A 26313-nucleotide genomic window follows, 5' to 3' on the forward strand; every position below is an offset into this window, starting at 1 on the left:
ATATAGTTTTGTTGGAAGTTCTTGGTTAGCAGTTTCCTTCAGTACTTTAAATATGTAATTTTGCTGCCTTTAGCCTGTGTGTTTTATTTTGAGAAATAAATTAATTTCCCCCCTTTTTTCACATATATTTCTTATATGTGATGAAGTGCTTCTCTTTTGCTACCTTATAAAATTTCTCTTTGTTTCTATCTTTCAGCAAGTTATTTATCACATTTTATTGGTGATTTTAATTTTTTTTTGGCCGGGGGTTGAACTCAGGGGCACTCGGACCATTGAGCCACCTCCCCAGCCCCATTTTGTATTTTATTTAGAGACAGGGTTTTTGAATTGCTTGGTTCCTCACCTTTGCTGAGGTAGCTTTCAACTCGCGATCCTCCTGCCTCAAGCCTCTGGAGCGCTGGGATTACAGGTGTCGGCCTCCATGCTGGACTCTTCAGATCCTCTTAACACCCTTGTCCCCATGTCCTTTTCTTCTGTGGACTCCCATTATGTGTATTTGGTATGCTGGAGGGGTTTCTCATGGGTCTCTCAGGCAACGTTTATTTTTCCTTATTCTTTTACTTCTGTTTCTCAATCTGGATAGGCTCTGTGCACTTCTCTTCAGATTCAGTGATTCTTGCCTTTTCTCATATGCTGCTGACACTTTTGAGTTTTTCTTTTGTTATTGTTTTCTCCTGTGCTCATTTTCTTGATAATTTTTTTATGAAATTCATATCTTTATCGATATTCCCAATTACTGAGACAGAGAGTTCCTGGATTCCTTTTATTCCATGTCTTAGGATTCCTTCTGCTCTTTGAGCACATTTAAGAACGAAATGAAAGTCTTTTTTTCTGAAGTCCAGTGTCTGAGCTTCCTTAATGACTGCTTCTGTAAATTTCTTCTCTCAATTGTCCGTACTGACGTCTTTGCATGCTTCAGAGTTGTCTTCTTACAAGCTTGACATTTTAAATGTTATGCTGTAATTTTTGAAAACAGATTCTCTATATCATTGTTTTGATTTCTTGCTGTGGGTTGTAGTTATCTGACTTTTCTAATCTGTTTGTCAATCATTTAGAAACTACATTTTAAAATCTTGTTCTTTTTCCTATGTGGTTTTTCACTTCTAGTTTAAAGTTATTTAGCTAATGTGTTGATAGAGATTTCATTGCATGTCAGAATAAAAATAATTCAAAAGAATGAAAAAAAAATATAAAATTCTCCCCAGTTTTGCATATTGTCTTTGAGTTGGGGCAGTCCATCAGTGCTTAGAGAAATAGAAATATCCACATCCACAATGGATGCGTTATGTGGAATACTATACCTGTCACATGGGAAAACTTTAGTAATCCTTTGTAATTATAATTCGGTGTACAATGTAGCTGATGCCAAAATAATTTACTTGTGTATTGCAATTTTTTCCTGCTTACTCTTTCCTTCTTTTCATTTTTTTTTTGGTTGGGATGTACTGGGGATTGAACTCAGGCACTTGACCACTGAGCTACCTCCCTAGCCCTATTCTGTATTTTATGTAGAGACAGGGTCTCACTGAGTTGCTTAGCACCTTGTAGTTGCTGAGGCTGGCTTTGAACTTGGGATCTTTCTGCCACAGCCTCCCAAGCCCCACTAGGTCTTTTCAATTTTTTGCTGCTCTTTTCTTTCTTTTCTTATTTCAATTCTTCTGCCTTTCTTCTTTCTCTGTTCAAATTTGATGTGATCAAATAGGCTTTGTGCACCACTGTTCAGTTTTCCCAAATAATTTATACTTTTCCTAATAATTTATAATCAAATAATCTATGTGTCGCAGCTTTTTTTGTTTGTTTTGTTCTCTATCCAGGATGCATTCTGAATTAAGCTGCAGTTCAGGGCAGAGATCTCTCTTTTTCACTCTCCCTGTTGCTGCTGTCAGTGAGGGGAACAAGCTGGTCGTGCTCAGTCAGATCTTGTCCCTGGGTCAGAGCTTGAAGGGTGTGTGGGAACTTCCGGAAGAAGCAGAGCCTGGCCCTGCCTGTGGTGGGCACTTGCTGAGTGGTGAGCTGCAAGCGAGGGAGGTCTGCATTCCTTTCACTTCTTATTTTTTTATTCTGAACATGATATTTTCTTGTGTCCTGGTTTCCATGTAATTGGGAATTAGAAAAACAGTGGATACATTTATTCATCTACCACGCCACAAGAAATGAACATCTAGATCTCTCTAAATACACTTATATCAGATGAAGTGTGCTTTTCCTACTTACTGGGATATTTGATTTTATATACCATAGTTTAATTAAGTACTGAAATCATTCTGACTACTATATTACATATAGTAGTCTTTTAAAATTCCACATCATATAAGGGCAAGAATCATTTTTGTTAATGAATTAAAAGTGAGGTCCTGAATCTCTCAAATGTACCTTAATGCCTTTCAAATATTTATTTTCCCAGTGTATAATGTACAGGTGTGGGGAGTAAGTGTACCCTGGCTATACAATGAAAGAGAATCTCTTAAAAGAATGTTCTCTTACTACATGGATCTAAAATGTTAAAGCAAAAAAATATATAGATTAGTCAGTCTTATGTGAGAATATGATTTACTTTTCAAGTTTGCTGCATTGCATAGAAAATCATTTTCTAGTTTAGAATATGAATCCAAAAATCTCAGCTCAGTTGAGCAATTAAATACGGCGTGTAAACTTTAGTGCACTGTGAAACCAAACAGATAAGGTTCTAGGTTAATCGATAGAGCCATAGAATTCCATGAGTCTGATGAAAGCTTGTTAACCCTTCCTCAGAAAAGGAACGCACATTAAAGAAGTTGATATTCCAGGGAGTAGCCTGTGGATGGGGTTCCTGCGACACTGCGAAGTTTACCCATGGGGGTTCAGAAGGCCTGGGTTGAGAAACTATACTAATACTTCTAGATCTAAGAGTAGACCCTTTCCTCTTTTCTATAAAATCAGAAATAATGCTTTTGTTTACTTGAAGAAGAAAATACTATCAGGAAGGCCTATTCAACTCTAAATTACAATTTAAATTAGGATATTTCATATTTGTGTTTTTGATAAGTAATCATGAATTCATTACAGAGCATTAGAGAAATTAGTTTGGGAATGAATAAATCAAGGTTAGATTTGTCATACCATTCATGTGTACTGTGATTAGAATGAACAGTGAAAGAGAATTAAAATAAACCTTAGGAGTGACACACCTGTATGAGGATTGCTTAGATCCAAGAGAATGTCTTCAGAGGACATCCCTTCATCAGTGTGCTAGGGCTGCCAGTACGGAGTAGTAGAGTGGGAAACTTAAACAGCATAAATGAATTGTCTCACATTTTTGGAAACCAGACAGAATTCCAAGGTCAAGGTTGTTGGCAGAGCTGCTTCCTTCTGAGGGCTAAAGGAGAACTTATTCCATGCTTCATTTGGTGTTTGTTGACTGCTGGAAGGATCTTCCTGATCTTTGCCTTCATTTTTATGTGGTGTTTCGCCTGTGTTCATGGCTGTTTCTTCTTGTTGAGTTCTTTTGGTAAGAATACCAGCCATGTTGGAGTAGGCCCTCCCAACCACATCATAACCTCATCTGAAATAATTACATCTGCATCACCCTATTTATGAATGAGATCACATTCTGCTTCAATGTATGAATTTTGGGGAGGTGATTTGTATTGCCATAGTTTCATTGGCCTTTCCTTTTAAGATTGTAAAAGTCCTAAAGGATAGATGCCAAGGCATTTAAATCAACATTGTATCAATATCTTCAGTTGCATTTCTTGTAGCAAAGCTTCATAGGCAAACCAGCCTACCCTTTCTTATTTATTTTTGTCTATTCTCATTTTTCTAAAACCTCCATCTGTGAGAGATCAATAAAGTTTTTAATTCTTTTAGCAAACAATTATTGAAACCAAGTTTTCTCAGCCTCAGCACTATTTACATTTCTCATGGATAATTCTTTTCCATGAAGGGCTTTTCTGTGCACTGTGGGATTTTGGAAGCATTCCTGGCTTCTATCCACGTGCCAATAGCACCCCCCTCCCTTGTGACAGTCCAAACCCAAAGTGTTTCCAGATGTTGCCAAATATCCCTTGGAGGCAAAATCACCCCCAGCTGAGAACTACTGATTTAAACTTCACCACACCACCTTCCTGCCAGATGCATGGGACTGCAGGTGTGGTGGTGACAGTCCCTGTCCTCAAGGAGCTCTTGGTCTGGTGATCTGGTAACTGTACAGCAGCAGGGTCAGTGCAGGGCAGCAGGGGATGTGCAGAGTAAGGAAACTTGAGAGTAGGCTTGTGCTGCAGTGATGGCAGGAGTGAGGGGAGGGGGGACCAGGGAGTCTGGTGGCTACAAACAGGATCACTGCATTCTTAAACTTCTTGAGGATATGTTGTTTTTTAACTTCCCTTTGATATTCTATAGATGTTTTTCATCCTGTCTTAAATTGTAGTTTTAAAAATACTTATCCAAAGTCATCTTGAGGAAGAGCTAATATTAGTATCTGTGCTTTAATGTAAAATAGTTGGAGAATAGATACTGTTTGTCCTGATGATCTCCTTCATTCTTTTCTTTAAGCATGCAGATTTAATATCAGAATATTTTCTGTTCTATCAGGAATTTGTATCCAGTGCATGTAAATTTTGCTTCTATCTTTTGAACTGTTTTAAAGATAATTATTTTAATTATTTAATAACATATACTACAGTGTGTCTAGTGAACTAATAATGACTGCCAGGCTACTCTAGTCATTTAGTTCTTATGGCCCAGGCCCTGAAACGTGTTGAGAGGGAATAGTTGCCTTTGCTGATGTTAACCTCAGAGAGCAATTAGAGTGCTTTTTGTTTTATTTCTTAATGCAGTTAGATTAGGAAGTTTTGTCATCTGGTATGTCAGTTGCACTTTAATAATCATTTAAATTTCAAACATTTCTGGAGAATTGAAGTTAATATGATTGGCCTTCTATGACTTGATAGTGGTGAGATTGATAAATCATGATTATAGTTAGACAACTATTAAAAATAATACTACTCACGTTTTGTAGCACCATAGTTTTTTAGACTTAGTAAAAAAATTTTTAGTTTTCTTTATTTTTTCAAATTATTTTTTATAGTGTTGGAGATTGAACCTGAGGTACTCTACCAGTGAGCTATATCCCCAGACCTTTTACTTTGTTATTTAATTTTGAGAGAGATTTTGTGTAAACTGCTGAGGTTGCCCTTGAACTTACAGTCATTCTAAATCAGCCTCAGGAGTTGATGGGATCACAGTCATGTGCCCGTGCATCTGATTTATGATGTAGTTTTGTTTATTTTTTTCTTTCTCTTTTTTTGGTACCAGGGATTGAACTCAGGGGCAGTTAACCACGGAGCCACATCCTCAGCCCTTTTTGTATTTTTATTTAGAGAGAGGGTGTCACTAATGTGAGGCTACCTTTGAACTCATAGTCCTCCTTCCTCAGTCCCCCAAGCAGCTGGGATTACAGGCATGTACCATAGTGCCCAGCTATGATGTAGTTTTCTTATAAATAAAAGAGATATATGAATTTTGACAATCCATAAAAATTTAGTTATTTTAATTTATGGTTAAAGATAGGTGTCATAACTTAAAGATTTGCTTCTTATGTACTTGACATACATTAATTTGTGTGACAGAAAAAAATGTAATGTTAGTGATTTTTTTTTTTTTGTGGGGGGTTGCACGGATTGAACCCTGGGTGTTTATCCACTGAGCCACATCCCCATCCCTTTTTATATTTTATTCTGAGAAGGGCCTTGCTAAATTACTGAGGCTGTCCTTGAACTAATCCTCCTGTCTCCCAGGCTGCAGGGATGACAGGCGGTCCACCACTGCTGGCTTAATGCTTGCTACTCTTTTACAATAGTAAATACTATTCTTTTGTCCTTATTTCCCTTTGCTGATGTTTCCTTTTAGGCTCTTTTGGCCAAATTTCAAAGCCTTATTTGATTTTAATCAAATCGTTCTTTGAACCATATGCTTATGTATGTAAAAACTGGCTTACTTATTTTTAATTAAAAGTTATTAAAAGACTTTAGTATGTCATCCAGCAAATAATTATTGGGTATTGATAATATGCCAGGCCCTATTCTAGGCTGGGAATAGGAAGGTGGAGTAAAGCAAACGAAAGTGATATGTTAGCAATATAAAATAGTTTCTGTATCTATGCCTCCACCTTTCCTTAGCTTCACTTTTCCTCTGTCAGCATAGGTCTAGAAATATTAAATGGAAAATTATAGAAAGAAATAATCAATACATTTTAAATAACTTATATTATGGTATATTATTATAAAAATTTTCTTTTATTATTATTATTATTTTTCTCCTGTTATGCCTATTTATAAATTAAACTTTATCATAGGTATGCAAATATAGAAGAAAACACTGTACATGTAGAGGTCAGCAAGGTCCTTGGCTTCAGAAAACATCTTATAGTGTGTCCCCTGAGAAGAAGGTGTGACTACTGTACACCAAAGGAAGAAAATAAGGAGGAGAAAAGTCATGTTTTTTTAAGAAGGACATTTGGCAAATTCAGAAAAGCTGACCAGTGAGACATCACTGAGGAAATGATAATTAGTCACTTAAGACCTGCGAGGTACAAGGCAATGGGCCTTTGGCACTTCTGGAGCAAGAATTTCCCAGGTAAAGGATTCAAATACATGTTCCCTGGGGCAGAGCTGTCTGTAAAGTGAGGAGGAGGGAAGGAGGGGAGGTAGGGAAGTGAGGGCAGACTGTGCGGGCCATTTACTGTGGCCTCTAAGGTTATGTGGATGATGGAGTATGACTCTGTTGGATTCAGAAGCCTTTGCAAAACTTGCTCATGTTTTCACAGCATCACTTTGTGGCTTTACAGAGAATAGACTGAAGAGGGTCAAGAGTAGTCCCAGTGAAACCATTTAGCATTTAAAACTACTGAAATAATATAGGTAAATAGAATGTGGCCTGAACTTGGTATTGAGTAACCAGACTGTAGATTTAATCCAAACAAGACTTAGAGGTTCAGAAAGGAGAGTCTTGTGGCTGACTTGAAAGATTTTGGCCTGAAAAAACAAAGAGAATGTAGTTCTTACGTACAAACGTGATAGAGAATGAATAGAAGAAGGTTTTGGACAAGATTTACTTTAGAAATACATGAATTAAACAATTCTAGATAGAATGGCATACCATGAGGGCAAATAGACTGTCTCTGACAAAAATGATTCAAATTACCATTTTTCAACTTTACAATGGTGCAAAAATGATATGCATTCAGTGGAAACTGAACAAATTTTGAATTTCCTTTCCCAGGCAGTATAATAATATTGTGATGCTGGGCAATGGCAGTGAGCTAGCTACACAATCCCTGTTGGCTAAACAATCACAAAGATATGCATTATACGGGTAAATAACCAGTAGAACACATGGTTGCTAAGCTATGGTGTTGGTAGGTGAGGTGTATTAAATGCATTTTTCACTTACCAACTTACTGTGCTTTATTGGAATATAAGTCCATTATGACTTGAGGGACATTTGTATTTCCAATTAATTTTCTTGTTAGATATAATAATGAACTTCACTCAGATATGTTTCTTCTTTGCTTTTCATGTTTAGAATTGTTTTGACTGTTCTAAGTCTTTTGAATCCGTACACATTTTTGGAATAGATAATCAGTTTCTACCAGAAAAACAGCAGGGACTGTATTGAATCTGTAGAGCAACTTGGGAGAATAAACATTCCACAACACTGAGTCTTGTAGTCCATTTCATGATATGTTTCTTCATTTAAATTTTCTTTAATTTGTATTTGCATTGTTTTAGTTTTTATTGTATTATTCTTAAATGTTGTTCAATTTATTTCTACATATTTTATGTTCATTTTTCTACATAAAAATTTTATTATTTCTACATATTCTAAGATTTTTAAAAATTATTTACTAGTGTCTGGAAAGGAATTGATTCTTGTATATTTATTTGTATCCTGTGACCTTGCGTATTTGTTCTGCTATTTTATTTTACTTTATTTTTTTGTAGATTCTTTAGGATTTTCTACCTGCCAGATGATGTATATTTATTTACAAATAAAGACTTATGATTTTTTTTCCTGAGATTTTTTTTTCTTGCCTTCTTGTATTTGTTAGAACCTTTAGTAAAATATTGAATGGAAGTAGTGAAAGCAGACATCTTTGCCCTGTCTCTAGTCTTAGGAGGAAAGTATTAGCTTTTCACTGTGAAATATGATATTTTCTGGGATTTTCATAGCTGTCTTTTCTTTAAATCAAAAAGTCCCTTCTGTCTCTATTTTGCTGAGAATTTGTGTCATGAGTAAATATTGTATTTTGTCTTCTTTTTCTGCATCTATTTGGAAGATTATAGAATTTTTGTCCTTTCTTATATTAACATATTATATTTTGTTAATTGATTTTCAGGTGTTTAACAAACCTTGCATTCCTGGGATAAGCCCCTCTTATTTTTAATGTGTTGTTGCATTTCGTGTGTTAATATTTTGTAAGGACTTATGTTCTATACTCATGAGAGATACTTCTTTAGCATCAGGTAAAACTGGCCTCATGACATGAACTTATTTTTGGAAAGACTGTGTATGGAATTAGTATTATTTTCTACAAAACTATTTGTGATAATTCTCTGGGAGAAAATCATGTGCTTTTTTAAAAGTACTGATTTTCAGTGATACTGTTGACTGGCTGATCTCAGTCACACTTCCTGGGTTTACCCTCTGTGTACCTGCTGTGTCTGCTAACTGAACCTTTGATGTTACTATCTTTTATTACTTATTATCACTTAATTAGATATTTTAACATTTTCTTTATTAATTTTTATATATGACAGCAGAATGCATTATAATTCATATTACACATATAGAGCACAATTTTTCATATCTCTGGTTGTATAAAATGTATATTCACACCAATTCGTGTCTTCATACTTGTACTTTGGAAAATGATGTCCATCACATTGCACCATCTTTTCTAACTGCCTGCCCCCCTCCCTTCCTCTTCTAACCCTCTGCCCTATCTAAAGTTCATCTACTCTTCCCATGCTCCCCCTCCCTACCTCACTATGAATCAGCCTCCTTATATCAGAGAAAACATTCAGCATTTGTTTTTTTTTGGGGGATTGGCTAGCTTCACTTAGTATTATTTTCTCCAGCTTCATCCATTTACCTGCAAATGCCATGATTTTATTCTCTTTTATTGCTGAGTAATTTTCCATTGTGTCAATATGCCACTTTTTAAAATCCATTCACCTACTGAAAGGCATCTAGGTTTAGCTATTGTGAATTGTGCTGCTATAAACATTAATGTGGCTGTGTCCCTGTAGTATGCTGTTTTAAGTCCTTTGGGTATAGAACTAGGATAGGGATAGCTGGGTCAAATGGTGGTTCCATTCCCAGTTTTCCAAGAAATCTCCATACTGCTTTCCATATTGGCTGCACTAATTTGCAGTCCCACCAGCAGTGTATCAGTTCCTTTCCCCCACATCGTCGCCAACATTTATTGTTGTTTGTATTCGTAATAGCTGCCCTTCTGACAGGAGTGAGATGATGATATCTTAGAGTAGTTTTGATTTGCAGTTCTCTGACTGCTAGAGATGATGCACATTTTTTCATATATTTGTTGATTGATTATATATCCTCTTCTGAGAAGTATCTGTTCAGGTCGTTGGCCCATTTATTGGTTGGGTTATTTGTTGTTTTTTTTTTTTTTTTGGTGTTTAGCTTTTTGAGTTCTATATATACCTTACAGATTAGTGCTCTATCTAATGTGTGAGGGGTAAAAATTTGCTCCCAAGATATAGGTTCTCTATTCACCTGGGAAGATTGTTTCTTTCGCTGAGAAGAAACTTTTAGTTTGAATCCATACCATTTATTGATTCTTGATTGTAATTCTTGTGCTATAGGAGTCTTATTAAGGAAGTTGGGACCTAATTCCACATGTTGCAGATTTGAGCCTACTTTTTCTTCTATTAGAAGACTCTGATTTTATTCCTACGTCCTTGATTCATTTTGAATTGAGTTTTGTGCATGGTGAGAGATAGGGGTTTAATTTCATTTTGTTTCATATGGATTTCCAGTTTTCCTATCATCATTTATTGAACAGGCTGTCTTTTTATCCAATGCATGTTTTTGTCACCTTTGTCATACTGTAAGATAATTGTAATTTTGTGGGTTATTCTCTGTGTTTTCTATCCTGTACCATTGGTCTACCAGTCTGTTTTAGTGCCAATACCATGCTGTTTTGTTATATTGTTCTCTAGTATAGTTTCAGGTCTGGTATAGTGATGCCAACTGCTTCACTCTTCCTGCTAAGGATTGCTTTAGCTATTCTGGGTCTCTTATTTTGCCAGATGAATTTCTATTTTGATGAGGAATGCCAATGGGATTTTGATTGTAATTGCATCAAATCTGTATAGTGCTTTTGATAGTATGGTCATTTTGATAATATTAATTTTGCCTATCCAAGAGCAAGGTAGATCTTTCCATCTTCTAAGGTCTTCTTTAATTTTTTTCTTAATAATTCTATAGTTTTGTTTTTGTAGATGTCTTTCACCTCTTTTGTTAGGTTGATTCCCAAGTATTCTATTTTTTTTAGACTATTATAAATGGGGTAGTATTCCTCATTTCCCTTTCAGATTATTTGTCACTGATGTACAGAAATGCCTTTGGTTTATGAGTGTTGATTTTATATTCTGCTACTTTGCTGAATTCATTTACTAGTTCTAGAAGTTTTCTGGTGGAATTTTTTGGGTCTTGTAGATATAGAATCGTCGACAAATGTTGCTAATTTGAGTTCTTCTTTACCTATCCGTATCCCTTTAATTTTTTTTGTCTGTGTAATTGCTCTGGCCAGTGTTTCAAGAACTATTTTAGATAAAAGTGGTGAAATAGGGCATCCCTGTCTTGTTCCAGTTTTTAGAGGGAATGCCTTCAATTTTTCTCCATTTAGAATGATTTTGGCCTGGGGCTTAGCGTAGATAGCCTTTACAATGTTGGGATATGTTCCTGCTATACCTAATTTTTCTAGTGTTTTGAACATGAAGGGGTGCTGTATTTTTTCAAATGCTTTCTCTGCATCTTAGTGAGATGATCATATGATTCTTATCTTTGAGTCTATTGATGTAATGAATTATATTTATTGATTTCCATATGTTGAATCAACCTTGCATCCCTGGGATGAATCCCACATGATCGTGGTGCACTATCTTTTTGATATGTTTTTGTATTTGATTTGCCAGAATTTTATTGAGGAGTTTTGCATCTAAGTTCATTAGAGATATTGGTCTGAAGTTTTCTTTCTTTGATGTGTCTTTGCCTGGTTTTGGAATCAGGGTAATATTGGCCTCATAGAATGAGTTTGGAAGTGCTCCCTCTTTTTCTATTTCCTGAAATACATTGAAGAGTTTTGGCATTAGTTCTTCTTTAAAGGTCTTGTAGAACTTGGCAGTGTATCTTTCTGGTGCTGGCCTTTTCTTGGGTGGTAGGCTTCTGATGGTGTCTTCTATTCCGTCACTTGATACAGGTCTATTTAAATTGTGTATATCATCCTGATTCAATTTGGGCAAATCACATGACTTAAGAAATTTGTCGATGCCTTCAATATCTTCTATTTCATGGGAGTACAGTTTTCAAAATAATTTCTTATTATCCTCTGTATTTCTGTAGTGTCTGATAGGTTATTACCTTTTTCATGACGTATGTTAGTAATTTGAGTTTTCTCCTTCTTCTTGTTAACGTAGCTAAGGGTCTGTCAATTTTATTTACTTTGTCAAAGAACTAACTTTTTGTTTTTCAATTTTTTCAATTGTTTTTTTTTTTTATTTTGACTTCATTGATTTCAGCTCTAATTTTAATTGTTTTCTAGCTTCTAGTTCTTTTGGTGTTGATTTGTTCTTCTTTTTCTATGGCTTTCACTTGTAATGTTATGTCATTTATTTGTTGACTTTTTCTTCTTTTAAGGAATGAACTCCATGCAATGAATTTTCCTCTTAATACTGATTTCATAGTCTCCCAGAGATTTCTATATGTTGTGTCCATGTTCTCATTTACCTCTTAAGAATTTTTTATCTCCTCCTTGAAGTGTTCTGTAACCCATTGTTTATTCAGTAGCATATTATTTAGTCTCCAGGGGTTGGAATAATTTTCATTTTTATTTTATCATTGATTTCTAATTTCATTCTATTATGATCTGATAAAATGTAGGGTAGTATTTCTACTTTTTTTGGATTTGTTAAAAGTTGCTTTGTGGCATATTATATAGTCTATTTTAGAGAAGGATTTATGTGCTGCTGAGAAGAAAGTGTATTCACTTGATGAAGGATGAAATATTCTGTATATGTGCAGTTAAGTCAAAGTTATTGATTGTATTATTGAGTTCTATGGTTTCTTTGTTCAGCTTTTGTTTGGAAGATCTATCCAGTCGTGAGAGGGCTGTGTTAAAGTCACCCAATATTATTGCTTTGTTGTCAATTTGACTGTTGAACTTGAAAAGAATTTGTTTGATGAACATAGATGCTCTGTTGTTTGGGAACATATATATGTATTTATAATTGTTATGACTTGCTGGTGTATGGTTCCCCTGGGCAGTATGTAATGTCCATCTTTATCCCTTCTGCTTAGCTTTGACTTGAAGTCTACTTTACGAGGATGTAAACCCCTGCTTGCCTCTGTAGTCCATGGAGTGGTATGATTTTTCCCAGTCTTTCACTTTTAGTTCTGTGTATGTCTTATTAGATGAGTCTCTTGGAGGCAGCATATTATTGGGTCTTTTTTTTTTTTTATTTTAATCTACTCTGCTAGCCTGTGTCATTTGATTGGTGCTTTTAGGCCATTAACATTCAATTATTGAGATATGGTTTGTATTTGTTTATTTTTGTTATTTACTTGTTTTCTTCTTTGATTAGTTTTTCCTTTAGGGTGCTAACTGCCTCTGCTGATTTTCATTATTGTTTTTTGTTTTCTCTTCCTGGAATATTTTGCCAAGGATGTTTTGTAATGCCGGTTTTCTAGCTGTAAATTCTTTTAATTTTTGTTTATCATTGAAGGTTTTTTATTTCATCAGCAAATCTAAAGCCTAATTTTGCTGGATACAAGATTCTTGGTTGGCATCCATTTTCTTTCAGAGCTTGATTATGTTGTTCCAGGATCTTTTAGCTTTCAGGGTCTGTGTTGAAAAATCTTCCGTTATCCTAGTTGGTTCCCCACTTTTTGTAATTTGATTCCTTTCTCTTGTGGCTTTTAATACTCTCTCCTTATCTGTACGTAGGGCATTTTCATTATAATGTGTCTTGGTGTGGATCTGTTGTGATTTTTGTACATTTTGCATCCTATAGGCTTCTTGAATTTGGTTTTCCAATTCATTCTTCATGTTTGGAAAGTTTTCTGATATTATTTCATTGAAGAGATTATTTATTTCTTTGGTTTGGAACTCTATGCCTTCCTCTATTTCAATGACTCTTAAATTTTGGTCGCATATTTCTTGAATGTTCTGCTCATGGTTTCTTACCATTATCTACTATGTGGTCAACATTCTTTTCAAGATTATATATTTTGTCTTCATGTCTGATGTCCTGTTTTCCAAGGGTCTACTCTGTTGGTGATGCTTTCATTTGAACTTTTAATTTGGTTTATTGTTTCTTTCATTTCAAGGATTTCTGTTTTTTTTTGAACCTTTATCTACCTGTTCAGGTGATCTTTTGCTTCCTGTATTTGTTTATGTAGCTCCTTGTCGAAATCTTTTGTTGTCTGTATTTGCTTTCTTATACCATCCTTCAATTCACAGAACATTTTAATCATGTACACCCTGAACTCCTTCTCTGTCATTTCTTCTGCTGTGGTTGCCATGGATTCTAATAATGTGGTATCTTGATTTGTTTGGGCACCTTCTCCCGTTGTCTTTTCATGTTGCTTGTGTGTCTTCCCTTCTAGCTCTGTGGGTCCGGGGTGTTATTGTTTTTACCCTGTAGGTTGTAGTGTTCCTGTAGGGTTCCAGTACCTCTCCCTTGTGGGAAAGGACAACATTAACAGATCCCAATATCAACAATATACCAATTATGAACAGTTAATTGCTATTAAGATGTTTACAGTTTGGTGACAATGTACAGAAATGTTGAATTTGTTTATTTTCTATAAGTAGATTTGTAAAAGGTTTACTTCCTGACAGTGGATAATGAACTGGGGGTGAGGTGCAGGATGATATGCTGAGGAGGTAGGATGTGAGGTTGTAGGGTTAATATATCTTAGGAAGTGTGAAAGGAAACCTAATGAAGAGGTTAGTAGCAAGAGAAGAGACAGGAAGTAATTTGGGGTAGACAATTATGTGGGAAGACAGTAGAGTACAGAAAACAAACACACATATATGTAGAAAAATAAAGGATGTTAAATAGTAAAAATTTCAGGGAAAAAGAAAAAGAAAAAAAGGGCATATACAACACACCTATAGTACATTATTCAGATGTCCCAATCCTCAAAATCCTAATGCATGTAAAATTCTTGATTTCACATATGTTGGGTATGTGAGAGCGGGAGGATAGAGGTAAAGAAGAAAAGGAGAAAAAAAAAAATTCTTGAAGGAAGAAACCAGGATTGTTGGTAGTTTTAGAGATTAGTATCTTTCCTGCTTCCCTTCCCATCCAATAGGTGTGGTTGTCTGTTGTTAGCTACTATCTCTGCCCTCAGGATGGTGAAGGTAACCAGGGTGGGAAGGCTGGTCCTGGTGCAGGGCGCCTGGACGTGCCCAGTTCCTGGTCTGTTAGTCTTTAAACTTTTGCCCTGTTTCCCTCTCCCTTAGCAGTTAGTTTCTAATTAAGGGACCCCTCTCACCAGGGCACAAATTGAAGCAATTTTGGTCTTGTGTGCTGTCACGGGACTGACTTCTTAACATTCACGTGCATCTCTTTTGGGCAACCTGCTTTCAGTCTCTGGGGTGTTACAGGAGATGGACACAGCCTCCCAGGGCTTTCTCAACTGCTCAGTGTGCTCACTGGGAACCCCGTACCTACTGCCTCCTGTGCTGTGGTGACTGTATCACTCCATGTTTGGGTGCTGATGTGTAATTTGGCAAAATGGAGAAGAGAGATGTCATATCCTGAGTTGTGCATTCTTGCACCAATTTTTTTTTTTTTTTTTTTTTTACAACTTTAATGTTTGTTGGCAGATTTTTTGCGAAATGGTTAAGGGTAACATAGTTATATTGTGTTTTTTATTAACTGGATTAACAATAAAATCCAACATGGAAAGATTAATTTTCTGCTGCCTCATAACAAAACACCATAAATTTAGATAAATTTAGTGACTTAAAATAACACCCGTTTATTGCCTCCCTGTTATATAGAACAACAGTCTGGTCTCATGTGACTAGTTTTAAGACTAAAATTAAAGTGTCATCCGTACTTAGTTCTCATCTGGAGGCTCTGGGGAAAGCTCTGCTTTCAAACTCATTCCTGTCATTTCATTGGGAGAATTCGGGTTAAAGACTGAGGTCCCTGTTTACTTACTAGCTGTCACTGGGATCTCTTTTTAGCTCCCAGGCTTTGCTGCATTTCTTGGCATGCTACTCTATCTTCAAGCCAACAATGACTGACTCTTCAAGTGTTTCTTATACCGTGAATCTCAGGTTTCTTTTCCTGTAAGCAGGAGAATACTGTTTGTTATTAAAGTGTCCATGTGATTAGATCAGGCCCAGTTGGATATCTCTAAGACCAATTTGAAGGACAGGATGTTCTATTAAGGGAGTAAAATCCATCCTCGCCGTAGTTTTGAGGGTTGTGGAAAATGTAGAAACCAGGAGAAGTTTTAGGGAGCTGTTTTTTAGAATTCAGCCTCTCATAAAAGGCTATTCTTGTTTTATTGTATCTGTGGTTTTGAATTTTGATAATATTTATAAAGAGGGGATTGATTTGAAAGTCTTACTGTACAGTTCAGGTGATAAGACATACTCATGCTTGTTTTTAATTTCTAGGATGACTTTCTTATGGGACAGTGTATAGTATAATTTTGTTTTATCATTTTTAAAAATGTAGTACAGAACAAAGATGGGAATTAACATTTTCTTTGCCATATTGGTTGCAATGCAGAATTTCTGGAAGATTTCATTCATTTGCACATCTTCAGTTTTTTAAAAAATCAATATGAATGACTTTTACAAGTATTCCTCCTATTTTCTTCTTTTGAGCTGGAAATTTAAAATTCCTACATTTTACTCTAAATCACCAGGCAGATGTCCCATAGGAAATGGTATTTCAGCAGATCCCAAACCAAAGTCACTTTCTTTTCCATGAATCATTTCCTACCTCTTATATTTTAAATCCTGTACTGTCGTCACTGTCGCCACTCAAGGTAGAGACTGTGCAGTCTCCTTGGACGTATCCTCCTTCATCATTGTCTTTAAATGTTTCCAGTTCCTGTTGGCTAGGGTTGCCCTGCATTGAGAGCATTTTTAAAGTTGGTAAGGTTAGGGTTATTGTTATGTTATTGAGTATCAGTTACATAGATATGCCTGGTTCACAGTAGGCATTTATTGAGTGAATGAAATAATTTCAACATTCAGAATTAGTCATGTGAGCCATACTTTGTTCTGTTAATGTGTTCCTGTCAATCTTAGAATGTGGTTGTGGATCTATTTCTTTATTCATCCTCATTTCTTTTAGTTTTCTGATTCATCTTAAAGTACAATATAATGCTTGATAGATAGACTTTAAAAATATTTTAAATGAATTACATTGAATTTGAAAAGTATAAATAGTACTATTTTAGAGGAAGTCTAAAAAAATAACATTTCTGGATGAACTTATAAAGAAGGTATTTTTTAGCAAAGAAAAAAGTATGACTTCAGCTCATTCTGAGACGACTTACATATATTTTGCTTATTTTTTTCAAATCTGTCAGTCATGGTTTTTAAAAACCCCTTTTGAACAGGGAAAAAGGTTTGGTTTATAGAAATGTCTGACATTTATGACTCACATATTTTCACTTTTAGGGCGTTATTTTAAAACTTTGAGTAAATAAAAATGTAGATGTGATACTACATTATTTTGGCAGGGTATAAAACGGCCATTAAAAATTAAAATTACAGTTGCTGTTCTGTTTGTCTTATCTAAATTCATTTCTGAAACAGTGGCTATGGAAGTTATAATGATTCTGTTCATATATTTATTATATTTATTATATCAGTCTCTTTGTGGGGATTCTTCTCTTCATTCTCCCCCCCCCCAAAGATTTAATTATATCACATAAAACATGTTTTCTTTCCTATCTAAAAGATTTTAGTGTGTCCTTAAAACAATGCGTTTGACTCTATGGTTTATTGCGTGGGAACATTTAACAGAATTTTTTTTTTTTAATTTTCAGTGCTTCACTGAAAATTCCAGTGGTTAGTGACAGACTTTAAATTCCTGTTGTTATTTGAAATATGGAAGACTATTCTAGATTTCCAGGCAAGGTTGTTCTTGTCCTTTGGTAGCTGAAATATTTGTTCACCCTTCTATGCTATGTGTTGTGGCTAAGGGGCAGAAGGTATTTACTTAGCATTAGGCTCATTTGCATTTCATGGCTGTTGTCTAGCATTTGAGAAATAACTTTCACTTTCAGGTGACTAGATTTAATCTTAATCATTTGGTTAATAGTAGACTATGTGGATCATGTTAATAACATATATTCTACCTGTTCCTAATTTCTGACTACTTGTGTCTTTGCTCTATATTAACTATCCCAGCTTGAAAATCATTTGAACAATGTTACCATCGTCTAAACAGGGAACGTTAATCATTCCAGCTGTCTTCAAGGCAAAAGTCTTTGTTGGATCACTTCCATTTTTACCCCTTGTTTTTTTCCCCTTTCCGGTTAATCTCCTGTAATTCATTAATAAATTTGTCTGAGAATAGTCCTCAGGTTTGCTTGTAGATTCACCTTCAGATTTGCCCCCCAATATTTGCCTAATTGGTTGGATCCAGTCTTGGACACCTGTCCCTGTGTGGTCCTGTTCTTCCTTTTTTTTTTGGCAGTACTGAGGATTCTGGGGATTGAATCCAGAGGCACTCAGCTGCTGAACTGCACAGCCATTTTTATCTGTTATTTTGGGAAAAGGTGCCTCTGGAATAGCTGAGGTTATAGGCATGTACTGCCATGCCTGGCTTCCACTTGGTTTCTGTGAGGTGACTTTGAGGTACACATTCTGATTAATATGGTGATTAGACAGACAGTTTCTGGATTTCACAGGTTTCATCTTATGCACTCATGGATGTATCTGAAGCATTAACTTATTCTGAAACAAAACTAAATGAAATGTTCCTAAATGTGGGCAAATAAGAGGCTTGAAAAGTCATATGACATTTTCTAACAGGCATTTCTCACAATCTTAAATCTCATATTTCTTGACATAAATGTGTTCATTATTTTGGTGAAGATGGATATTATTGAAATAATTACTCATTAGTCACTTAGTTTAGATCTTTGCATGTATTATAACCCTATGGAGTAATTACTGTTATGAATCTCATATTTTTATACAAGGACAAAGAAGCTTAGAGTGTTACTTGACTCCCCAAGTAACTTAAAGTCTGGTTACTCAGAGCCCTGGGTCTCCCACCAGGTCACTGTAGATTTGGAACTATGTTTGAGCTGAAGAAATTGGGAGTACTGCATCTGAATGTCTGTCCCTCTTGTGCACTTCACTGTGGAGGTGCAGCTGTGAGCCACAGAAATGTCAATTGTGGTGATCTTAAGCTTATTCTTAATAGTTCTACTTGAAATGATTGTTTTCATCTTTATATAACTTTGAGCAGTTCAGTTTTATGGTTGGATTTCTCAGTTAAAAAAAAAAAAAAACAACTTTCATTGATGTCCTCAGCTGGGAAAAAACAGTTAATTTCACTTTGGTTTAGAAAGGGATCAGTATGGGACTTACTTTCTGACAAATGCAAACTATGAACGTTGGAAACAATGTCTTCTCAGGGAAGGTTCCCTGAGGCTGTTAATTCACATGAGATTATTGATTAGTTAGGTCAGAAGACTACTGCTAGTACATTAAACCAAGGCTTAGCAAATGTCTGCTTTTTAGATTAGAGGCAAACCTCCTTTCAGGGAATGTACCTGGTTAGAAAGATATTATTAAAGTATTAAGGTGATTATACACACACACACACACACACACACACACCACACAAACACACACACACACACGGGAGGTAAGGATAATTATAATAAGGCATTTATATTTATTTTGCATCCTATTTTTCCTCTTTGGTTAGAAAGAATGGTATCAGTGTTTATGGAATTTAACAAAATCTAAAGAAATCTCTTATTCCTTCATTTCCATTATATCTTTATAGTTATTTATATCTGTCATGTAATAATCTTTCATTGCAATAAAAGACTTTGCTGTTTTAAATACAGCCCCCCAAAATGAAATTTAGAGCCTATTAATGTCTTCCCTTATCTGATAAGTGGTTAGAAGGAACTTCTGTATAAATCCATGGTCATAAACTGTGTATATGTGTATGTGTGTGTATGTTTTACTGGGGATTTAACCTAGGTGCACTCTACCACTTAGCTATGCCCCAGCCCTTTTTATTTTTATTTGAGACAGGTTCTTGCTAGGTTGCTGAGACTGGCCTTGAACTTGAGGTTTTTCTGTTTGAGACTCCCAAATTGCTGGGATCACAGGTGTGCATCACTGTGCCAGGTAGCCATAAACTTTCTTGTAAAGGGTGATGTGTAATACATAGGAATGTATTTGCAGAATTGGTGTAGTGTTATATGCAGGCTCAGAGAATGTGCTTTAGGACCTGGGATTACTGATGAGTATATCTGTGATCTTGTAGAAGTGGGCAGTTTCTAGCAAACATATCCCTACTACTCCTTCCCAATTTTCTCTGAAATCACAAGAGACAATGACTTACTCATTGATGAATTTACCTAATGATGATAGTCCTGGTGTTGGGGGGGGGGGAGGACAGAATCACTGCTAAGTTTGGTAGTTTTCTAGGACTCACAGGTTTCCGCGTACAGTTGTGTTCATGACTAAGATCTATCACAGTAAAAGTATGGTGAGGAGAGGGAAAGGCACACTGGCAGAAGTCCAGGGGAGAGCTGGCTTGGGCTTCCAGGAGTTCTTCGTGGAGTCCTTCAGAAATGCTTTTCCCCCAGCAGCTTGTGTAAAGTGTCCTACAGGGAAGCGTGTTAGAGGCTTGCTACCCAGGCTTTTATTTGGGGGCTAGTCAAGCGGACAGGTTCCAGAGTTTCAGACACTCAGAGGAAAAGCAGGTGTGAATAGGCCGCGTTGTTCGCGCGGTGCCTTTAGTTAGCTGTGGCCTGGGAACTCTCCCAGAGCCAAATTCCCAGACGCTAGGGGGGCCAGCATGGGAAGATCCTTTCTACAGAGAGGATGCTGAGGCTGCTAGGTGAATTCCTTTCTGCACAATGCCAGGCCCTGTGCTATGTGGAGAATGAGGCAGATCAGTTTTGCCCTCACAGAGTTTCTAGTCTAGCCGGAGCGACTGAAGTTCTATTAGCGCCTACTCAGTAAATAGGAGGTTTCACCTGGTGATGAGTGAGCCCACACTCGGGGCAGTGTACAGGGCAGACCAGTGCAACAAGGCTTCCAGGTGCAGTGTGCAGTTAGTAGAGGGGCCTCTCTGGTGAAGGGGGAAAGGGAACTGGCAGCCAAGACCTTGAGGGGGAGGGCAAAGATGAAGGGAACGTGGGAGGAAGGGAGGTCATTTCTATTGACTCTTCCTTTCTGTACTAAATTAGACTTATTTTCATGATAAGCCTTGGGGGTTCAGGGAGTTTTCTGCACAATGTTTCTTTCTGTCTAATTTACCAAATTTGTAAGATTTAGCAGTCAGATTTTTAAATTTATAACTTGAGGTAAAAAGTATAAAGTAAAATTCCAAATTGAAGGTGACGCTAATAGCAAAGTCATAAAGTATAATAATCTAAGACAAGAGAAACTGTGGAAAAACAATAGTCAGTTTGGGTTTATGAAATAACTCCTGGGCTTGCATCTTTGTTCCAGTCCTGATTGTTGTTCTTGTGGCCAATAGAAAATTAATTCAATTTCACAGTGACTCTGCTTCATTTTCTTATTTTATACCTGAAACTATAATTCAGGGTTTGTCAAATGTTTGTTACATTTCCTGTTTGCCCGATGCATGAAACTTGTTAATTTTTTTTTATTTTATACATGACAGTGGAATGCATTACAATTCTTATTGCACATATAGAGCACAATTTTTCATATCTCTGGTTGTATACATAGTATATTCACACCAATTTGTGTCTTCATACCTGTACTTTGGATAATAATGATCATCACGTTCCACCATCATTATAACCCCATGCCCCCTCCCTTCCCCTCCAACCCCTCTGCCCTATCTGAGTTCATCTATTCCTCCCATGCTTCTGCTCCCGATGCATGATACTTTGTGGCTTAACTGAGCTAATGTGTGTGATGTGTGTAGCTTGGTATCTTTTACATATGTAGGAAACACTACAGTAAGGCCATCTGCTGCTAAGGATTGTTTGTTAATAACAAATGCTGTTAGCTGTTCTATGTTTTTGGTAGGGAAGGGGCTTAAATAGTTGGAGTATAGATGCTAAGAAAGTAAATATTCCTAAAGAGAAGGTGTAAAAAGTTGGATTTGGGGATTCTAAAGGCAAAAAATTGATTTAAAAATTATTCCTCTGTAATCTTCATTAGCTTCTGGATAATGGAAGGTTTATATAGATACATATATGTATGTGTTCCTAGAAGAACAATTACATGTCATTTAGGAGAATACACATGTGTACATATACACAGATTAGTAAGAACACTGTGTTAAGCAGTGTGACAGTCCAGGATTGCTTAGTATGGCACATGATACTTGTGCTTGACAGATTTTGTGTTAATGTGCTAAAATAATTTATCTTGCAGTATATACTAAGAAAATTTACTTCTTCTGATATTCATTTTGGAACTCTCTTGAAACTAATAAGAATTTTAAAGTAATCTGTATATACACTCAGCTCTGAAGTGTGTGGAGACTACGAGGATCTCTCGGGCTGCCAAGAGTTTGAAGTCCCTGGGTCTCTTCTCACTGGAAACCAAGTATAGGAGCTTTGCCATATTGGAGGGAGCATTTTATAGCTACAGAATTTTTTTTTCTTAAACATCTGTGTGAAGTTGGACTGTTATCTGGTTTCCTGAAATATTAATTATTAATTCCTGGGTTCATACATGACAAAAACAAAGCAAAAACAAATAAACCAAAATTTCCTAACCTGTTTTATTTAGTAACATCCAGAGTAAGCAGCAATAATGCCCACAGAAATCTTGTATCAAACTAAATCTTTATACTCCGTCATCTGCTCCTCATTGGGCATGAATTTTAGCTGCACACAGTTTAGCTGTTTTTTGACAATTGTACATGGAATTTTTAAAAATCTACTTAAGAATTAGACTAAATCTTTAAAAAGATGAAAATGATTTTACTTACTGCTCATACCTAGACTAGATAGAGGGAATTATAAAATTGAGAATATTAGTGTGGTAAATCAGAGAAAGGGTTATTAGTCATGTATTCCTTGAATTAAAAAAATAAGGGTTATTGTAATCCAACTGAATTTAGCTATAGTGAGATAATGGGAATTTAACTTTGTCCCCTTTTCTGTGACAGGGCATGGGACAGAGAGCTTGAGGATATGATACCTACTTTGACATGACACCTACTTCTTAACCTTGAGAATTCTCTTAAGGTTAAGAAGACCTGGGTGAAGGTAGTTTAAGGGGCCTATGAAATGGAAGTTTGGGGACCAGGGTGCAGGTGCCTCCATGTTAAAGGGGGAGCATGCTAGACTTCTGCCATGTGTTCTGACTGCTTCTTTAATACCACAGAAAAGAAGGATTCTTCTCCATAGTCAGGATAGTAGAGTTACCAATTGAAAACTACTGCTTTTCCTTTTTCCAACAATGTGTCTTTTAGTATCTATAAGTTAGACATTTAAATTTACCCTCAGAATTATTTAAAACAATAATTCTTTAGCCTCTGATTTGATAGTTATTCTTAAAAAGAACTTTTATGGATATTCAGATACAATACTTAGAAACAATAAGTGCTTCAGGATTTATAGGGGATCTCCTTTATCAGAATAATAAATTGTTATGGTAACAGGTTTTTAATCATTGGCTGCTTCAGGTTTATCTTACGTATTTTCTCGTTGCATCCTAAAATCAGGTATAGGCTGAAGCTTTTTGAGCTCTGATTTGAAATCACAAATCAAAAATCCCACTTAACCTCCTGTAACAGGATGCAGTTAAAATACAGGCATATTAAAATACTGTAGAACATTATTTTCAGGCTGTGCGTATTTGAGGTGTATATGAAACAAAAATGTGTTTCATGTTTTGAATTAGGTTTTGTCCCAATATATCTCATTATGTGTATGAAAATATTTCAAAATCTGAAAAAAAATTGAAATTCAAACCTTTCTGTTTTCAAGCATTTTGAATAAGGAATACTCTACCTGAATTGGAGACCAAAAACTGTGGGCTGCATGTTCTGCTTGATACTAGGATATTGTTAGCTCCAGGCTCTGTCTACTAATATAAAAAGACAAAGTTTATATGTGTGCTAATTGTATATATATGTGTATATCTACCAATATTAAACCAGCATCTGTGAAGTCACATGTGAGTTTGTATTGATATTTCCAAATCTATTACCATGTGGATCAATCTCAATTTCTCCTCCTGTCCTGGTATGTATACTATCCGAATTGTTAGCTCTTCCCCACTGGGCTAAAAGCTTTAGCCACTAGAGCACAGAGCTTATGTATAGGTTTTTGTTTGTTTGTTTGTTTGTTTGTTTGTTTTTGCATTTGGTCTTATAGACTCTGCTCATTCCCAGAGTTATGTTGATCAATACCTTATCCTTATCCCTTCTATTCCCTTCAGTGAGATTGTTTCCTACATTTGTAGTACCTTTAGATTTTTTTTGTAAGATTCTGTTTTCTATCCCTGATCTTGAAAGTGTTTTTAAAAGTTTGTGCATATTATACATATTATAGTTTAGTCTTTGTGCTGTGAAGTTTTATGGGTTTTGACAAATGGCTTAGTGTCTCATATTCACTATTACAGTACAATATGGAATATTTTTATCACCCTAAAATATTCCTGTGTTGCATCCATTCAGTCTTTCTCCCTTCTCCTTGAAACTTTGCAAATATTGATTGTTTACTATCTCTGTAGTTTAGCTTTTTTTTTTTTTTTTAGGTACCAGGGATTGAACTCAATGGCACTTGACTACTAAACCACATCCCCAGTCCTGTTTTGCATTTTATTTAGAGATAGGGTCTCGCTGAGTTGCTTAGTTTCTCACTTTTTTCTGAGACTGACTTTGAACTCACAATCCTGTCTTAGCCTCCCAAGGTGCTTGGATTACAGGCATGCGCCAACATGTCCTCCTAGGACATGTAGCCTTTTTAGAATGTGTGTAGTTGCAATTATATAATATGTAGACTGCAAGCCTGGATGTGTTTCCTCCTAACAGTATGTATTTAAGACCCCTCCATGTCATTTCATGACTCGTTAGCTGTTTTCTTTTTTATTGCCTGATCACAGTTATATAGATGTACCACAGTTTGTGTAGATGCTTATTAGAGGACAGCTTGGATGCTTTCAGATTTAGTTGATTATGAATAAAGCTGTCCATAAACATTCTCAAACAGGGTTTCATGTGGGCATGAGTCTTTATATCAGTTGAATATTGCCTAGTATGATCAGGTGTTGTTGTGTGATTGTTAGGGAATACAGAAAGTGTTAGTAGTAGTAGAATCTTTTTTTTTTTTTTTTTTTTAACTTCAACTAATGGCAAATGAGTATCTTTTTGTACATTTGTTTGTCATGTGTTTATTTTCTTTGGTGAGTTGTCTATTTAGAATTTTGGCTTATTTTTAAATTGTGCTGTTTTCTTCTTGTTTTTAGTTTTTAGTTCTTTGTATGTTTTGGATGCAAGTCTTTTATCAGATATTTAACTTGACAGTAGGACTCTATGATAATGCATTGAGAGGAAAGGAGATGACAAAGAAAGATATGTCAGTTATGATGAAACTCCCACCCTAGATTTCTGAGAAATTGGGGAGTAAAAGAAACAGAAAAATAGTAATTGAGAGTTAAATCTCTTTGGGGAAGAAGTGGGAAGATGATTCCTTTAGTTTTGACCAAGATGTTCCATCTTGAGCTGATATGAGAGTACCCAAGCCCAGGAGATGGGAGGAAGGGAGACTCCAGCACACACTGTAGTGTCATCATCATGGACTGTTGAGGAGGAAGCAGAAATCAAGGTCAATTACAATGTTAGGATACGAACTAAGGTGATGTGCCATGAATGTTGCAGAGGGAGGTGTCAAGGAGTTAAGCGTGGAATATGTTCAACTGTGGCAGACACAGTCAAAGACAATATGACATGTGCATTGTTTTTTTGAAGGTCGGGTAGGTGACCATCCTTTGGTATCTAGGCATACAACTTGCTTCACCAGGCAAGCACATTCTTATGTAATTAATCTCTTGTCCTTGGTATCTTGTAGAATTCTCAAACTGAATTTTACTGTGTCACACGAATTGAATCATTAGTGTGCTCTTTTGCCCCTGGGTAAAACATAGATGGTTCATGTTTTTCTTTCCTCTATTCCAGTGTTCAGGGAGGTGTGGAGGTTGGGTGTGGAAACTAGCTACTGACTGTGCTGAAAGAAATCCTTTGCCTTCTCAGAGATACCATTCTGTTGCAGAATCCTAACAGTTGTGACTTTAGTTCCCAGCAGAATTAATTATTAACACATATGAATTCTGTCTGTTTGGGAAAACATACAGCCTACTCTAGAGTCATCAAGTTATGCTTCCTTTCCTCCTTTGCTGTCTTGAAGTACAATTTTCCATTGCCCTTTTCACTAAAACGTCCCTAAAGACAAGTCATTTATTGAAACAATCCACAGAGAAGTTGCGGTATTAAAAAACAGTTATCCTCACCAAGAATAATTATTCATATCCTATTTGTGTTTGGGATTAATTTGAAAACATGTAGTTTTATATGTTCAATATGAAAACATGTATGAGTATTTTGTTTGAGAATCTTATGTATATTCAGCTGTTATCTGTGACTGTGAAAATTATTTCAATGAAACTCACTCTGTACATAGAATATAAAAAGTATTCTGAATTAAATGTTGGTTGTACCGTTGAGTTTAGTGCTCATGAGAAAAAAGAAGGAATTTGTGGTGAAAGGCACTAAAAGATAGAATATATTCACTAAACTTTTCTCAGCACCTATAATGGTTCAGTGCTAGGTCTCCTCTTTGCTTCTATTGCTAGGCATA

The 26313-nt window shown here is 35.9% G+C and overlaps 1 protein-coding gene across 2 annotated transcripts in view; it reads left to right on the forward strand.

The window, feature by feature from the left end:
- Pde10a (phosphodiesterase 10A) overlaps positions 1–26313 on the forward strand; it is a 267554-nt gene that overhangs the window by 90219 nt on the left and 151022 nt on the right. The gene's annotated exons all lie outside the window — the stretch shown is intronic.

This window comes from Marmota flaviventris, chromosome 6 (genome assembly GCF_047511675.1).
Source record: "Marmota flaviventris isolate mMarFla1 chromosome 6, mMarFla1.hap1, whole genome shotgun sequence".
NCBI lineage: Eukaryota > Metazoa > Chordata > Mammalia > Rodentia > Sciuridae > Marmota > Marmota flaviventris.